The sequence below is a fragment of the Suricata suricatta genome, chromosome 1 (assembly GCF_006229205.1).
Source record: "Suricata suricatta isolate VVHF042 chromosome 1, meerkat_22Aug2017_6uvM2_HiC, whole genome shotgun sequence".
In the NCBI taxonomy this organism is placed as follows: Eukaryota; Metazoa; Chordata; class Mammalia; order Carnivora; family Herpestidae; genus Suricata; species Suricata suricatta.
In genome coordinates this window covers 68497874-68502935 of record NC_043700.1, presented here as the reverse complement: position 1 = coordinate 68502935, position 5062 = coordinate 68497874, and the positions used below count along the sequence as shown (strand labels likewise).

The 5062-nt window shown below is 38.4% G+C and overlaps 1 protein-coding gene across 3 annotated transcripts in view; it reads left to right on the top strand.

Annotated features, from left to right (window-relative positions):
- The first annotated feature begins 4959 nt into the window (after positions 1–4959).
- Positions 4960–5062, top strand: part of RBM46 (RNA binding motif protein 46) — a 43340-nt gene continuing 43237 nt past the window's right edge. For all 3 annotated transcript variants that reach the window (XR_003913679.1, XM_029952740.1, XM_029952808.1), the window contains exon 1: positions 4960–5025. The gene's annotated coding sequence lies outside the window, so the exon portion shown is untranslated. The remainder of the gene's footprint in view (positions 5026–5062) is intronic.

Below are 5062 nucleotides of genomic sequence, written 5' to 3'. Positions count from 1 at the left end.
ATAAGATATATGTGTGTGTGTGTGTGTGTGTGTGTGTGTGTGTATATATATATATATATATATATATATACATATATATATGTGTGTGTATAAACAGATTTTTCTACAAATATAAGCTAAGAAATACATTTGTTGTATATAGTAAATAAGTAGCAAGAAAAACAAACGTGTGTAAAATTTTAATAATGAGTTGATGCTATTAACATTGGTCTTAAAGCAGTTGTCTAAATTTACATATTAGTCATTCTACTGACCATTCCTTCTTCCTTTCTATACCTCTAACTAACATATATACTACTCACCTACTTCCCAGCCCTGTAAACACATACTACAGACTTCTTCTGTCTCTTAGTTATCCTAGGACCAAAGCCCTATGTCTGGGTTACACAAGGCTAATGGGCTGAAGCGAAGAAGCAGTTCTAATTCAGTCTGAGTAGCCTGCCTCATGTACACAGGGTAGTCCTGATGAAAATCAGAATTACACATCGTGCTTGTTTCTACGGTTTACATTTACATACATTTACCCAACAGAATAAAATAATAAGATCCCTCCTTTATTTATTTATTTATTACAAGGGCTTAGTAATTCAGTGGTGCTAAGATGCAGATTGAGAAGGAAACGTATCCCATTTATTAAGAATGAAGATAGGAATGGAATGAGTAAAAGTTGGCAAAACATAAAAGGTCAGTGATTTCAAGGATGCCTTGGAGATTACACATATGAGTAGATCGATGTAAATTAGAGCAAATGCTTTATTAGAATGATCTGATGCTTTAGGTTAAAACACGGACTGGACTGTAGATTGTAATGGTATTCTACTTCCCCCTTAAGAGCTACCTGCATTTGAGAAAATGCAAAACACTCTTTTAGGCAAAGAGAAAGAGTCCCCTCAGCTTCTTCTGCTAAGACAGTAACTGAGTGGGATAGGCAGAGCTGGAGTCACCATGGGGGGCACCACACATGGAGTGTGAAGAAAGAATTGTAATACCCAGGAAATTGCTTTGCCTCACACATCCTTTATGGCCAGGTGTACTAATGGCCCAGAACCAAAACTGACCCTGCTGTCCTCAGCCAAAATAATCTTCTTCGTTGAATATATTTATGATGGCTTTTAAAAAACAGCTATAGAAGTGAAGAGTACAATTTAAAAGTTTCTGTGAGAGCCAGGTTTTACGACTGAAAGTCAGAAGAGCGAGGCTAGAGACCTAGTGTTTCCACTAACTGACTCAGCGATTTGGGGCAAGTCATTCTGGCTCTCCCAGCCCGACAAACCCAAGGCTGTCTGTCAGCTCTAGTTCTACTGTAATTTGTTACCTAAGAAAGCTGTGCCCATGAGATAAGCTTCTCCAGTGAGATAAGATAGGAAAGGGTTCATCACTCTCTCTCCACAACCAAGTGTTTAATATTTTTTCATTTTATTTATTTTAGAGAAAGAGGGAGCACGAGCCAAAGGGAGGGGCAGAGGGAGAGAGAATCCTAAGCAACCTCTACACTCAGTGCCACAGAGCTCAATGAGGGGCTCGATCCCACCACCCTGGCGAAATCAAGTCTAATGCTCAACTGACTGAGCCATCCAGGTGCCCCAATGTGTTTAAATTTTTAATCAAAAAGTTATTTTCTACCTAGGTTAGTTTTTTCATAGGAGTTAAGTCTATATTTTTCAAAGGGGAAAAAAGGTGATTTTCTGGGATTGTCTAACACTTTCTAATATTGTAGTTGATTAAAAAAATAATAATTGGATAACTGGATATTGATGTTAACTAACAACTAATACTAATCAGCAAAATTTGCCTTTACTACTGCTTCCATCAGCACCTATGTTAGGTGAGGTCTTAGTTACAGATTTGGGCCCTGTACAGACCATTAAATTATATACAAAAAAAATCGATTTGTAATTTGTTGCCTTGGAAAGATAGGTTGTTAATCACAGGAGGTACACTCAGTAGATGTAAAGATGGCTCGGGATGGACTATCGTCACAACTGGGGAAAACATCTATTCCACCTTATAATCATCTTGATGCTGACATTTACATCCCAGAGTCATCAAAAGTCCAAATTAATCTGTCAAGTAGAAAGCATCAAACAAGGGTCAGTGAATTGGAATAAGCATATTTACTTTGAGATTAAAAAAAAAAAGCCCATACTTCTGAAAGGGTTTTGAGATCATTTTGGATGAAGAGTCATCAGATGAAAGGATGGTGCTTAGTTCCCAAGCTGTGTCCTGTGGAAAGATCATTAATTCTATAAACATACAAACCGTTGCCATGTTTGTGGTAGATCTGGGCCATCACTGCCGGATATGGAGGGAGGAAGCTCTACTACTACAAATGCTCTTTTGTATGAAACCGTTTCACCTTTCATTTCTCTTATTAGGACTAAGTTGGACTTTAAACATTTATACAGACTTCTCATTGCTTTTTTCCCTTTTGGGGGTTTGTATCTTACAGAAGGCATATGAAGATATTTATTTCAAAAATTTGCATGCCATATGAGAAAAACATTTACATGATATCCAGACTATTTGAACCAACTATATTTTTTATATCCCTTCCAATTTTTATTGATAATATTTTCTTCCCACAGTCATGTAGAGGTCCCTTTCTATTTTCTTCCTTACCAAAAAGTATCCAACCTTAGGCTTCTTTTCAGTAAAAAAAAAAATCTCTATATCATTTATCTTCATTCTTCCTATTAAGTTGGATCTCCTTTCTCCATAAACTTGCAAACAAACTCGAATTTGGAATTTATTCCTGAAAAACAACTCTAGTTGGTAAGGTATTTAATATTTTCTTTTCTATGAACTTTTGGAAATAAAGTTAAAGGTCATTCATTTACTTTTACATACAGAGAATATAGTTTTTATAGCATTTGAAAAATACATCTTTAAAAATACATCTTTAGAAGAAATATGACCAAAAGGACATGCAATGTAAGTACTGCATCTTTAAATAGCACTGTCTTCATCTAAGCAAGGTTCTATGGCCTGACTAGCGCTTACTGAGAAAGTAAAGAAGTAAAGTAAAGTAAAGAAGTAGAATAATACTTCCAGGAGCCATCTTTTGTACCTTGTAAAATAACACCTCCACCTAGTGAGGTTTTCAGGATCTTACAGCAACTCCTAGAAATTGTTTAGTTTTTTGAACTTTTTAGACTAATATGTCTTAACACAGTTTCAGCTAGTTTAACTTAAACACGTGTATTTAGAATTACTGAGAAATGAGAAACGAGATGGCATCAATATGAAAAGAAATAATGTGGGTAATCTCTTTCTGGAGAAATGAATGAGCAGTTACAAATAGTAATCAATACGATAGAACAATTATCACCTTCGCAGTTCCTGAAGTAGAGAATTAGCATGTTAAAAAAAAGCAGCCAAGTAGTTACATTCTATGTCTTCTACGTCTAGATTTTCTAGTTACTTAATTTATCATTATTATTTACATAGGCATATAGCCTATGTATAAACGAGATTGGTGGTATTCAGTGACTGAAGGGCAGTTTAGGAAGGTATTTGCCAAGCTTCTGCTTAACATGCTCTAGGCATTATGCCACTTGTTTCTGGATGCATTTTTAGACAGTATAGCATAATAGTTATATCTGCAGGGTTCACAGTCAAAATAAAATTACTTTCCTTATGACCTAGAACAAACGACTTAAGCTCTCTGGGTTTCTCCATCTGAAACATGCAGCTACATGGGACTAGTATCTTTGCCAAAGTTACTGTGAGAATTAAATGAACGAATATGTTCATATAATTGTTTCTGAACACACAAGTGCTCAATATTTGTTAACATTTTTTCTTTAATGTTCACAATCCCCATTTTAAATTGGGGCTCAGAGAAGTTGTATCACAACCACAAAATGGAAACAGGCATTTTAGCCTAGATCTGTCAGACTCCAAAGTCCTTGTTAATTCCTACTGTGGAGGGGGGAAGGGAAGTACACACATGCAGCTTTTTAACAAAACTTAGTACGTTTATTCGTGGAGACGACAAACTGAAATCACTAGCATGGAAGAAAGCACCTCGAGGTTGCGTATTAGGGCACCTGTGTCAATTGTGTAACTCAATGGATTATTCTGGGCGTCAAGTTCTTCATTTATTGAAGTGGAACTTTGTGATCTAGTTGCTTTTCAGTCCTATTACTCTGCAAGTCTATTAGCGTACAGAATTGGTTCCTAAAGCCGTTTATTCTTTCTTTGCCATTTAAACTCAAGATCTATCTTCAACGGAAGCAAAATTCAAGGCGTGTATGTAGAATAATGCACGACTGTATCTGTGAAAGTTGATTTTACACAAGCGTAGTTAGTACCTGGTTCTTTAGCTCTGATACGACCATCTCTCCCCAAACTGATTAGTGGTAGAATCAGCCCTATGACTAGGTCTCTAGATTCAGCCCATTCTCCTAGGCATTTAAATCACTTAATTTCTATATGACTAGTCCTATCTGCAAATCCTTAGGAAGATTAGCCTTATACCTCCCCAACTCCCACCCCCACCTTGAAGACTTGAAAACTCCGTCAAATGAGAAGAACCTTTACAATTTATCTATATTTTCTCCTAAGTAAAATAAGTATGTTAAAATCATAGCTTTTGTTTCCACACACTTTAACAAAACACGCAGGATTTTCGTTGGACAACACTACATGCACGCCTGCTCCCCAAAACTAGATATTCTTGCTCGACTGGCGAAAGTGCCTATCACTCCAAGCACTTTTACGCCCCTCCAAGTGCCTCATTCGGATAAAACTCTTCGTCCCGCCCACTCTCCAATCCCTGACTCCTCCCCGGGGCTGGTCACTGATTGGTTGAGACCCCACTCCGCGTGGGGCTGCCTAGGCCACTGCGCCGCTGCGCCTGCTGGGAGACCAACCGAGGCGCGAGGACGGCTCGAGCTCCTCCCCGTGGGCTCCCCTCCCCCCTCTGGCGACCCCAGCTCCGACCGACTGGTCCCCGAAACGGTGGCGGCGGTTTGTGGTCGTTGGTCCCAGGGATTTACGACCAACATTTGAAGACCCGAAGGGGTGAGGAGGGGATGGGGACAGCGGGGTCACTGCCAAA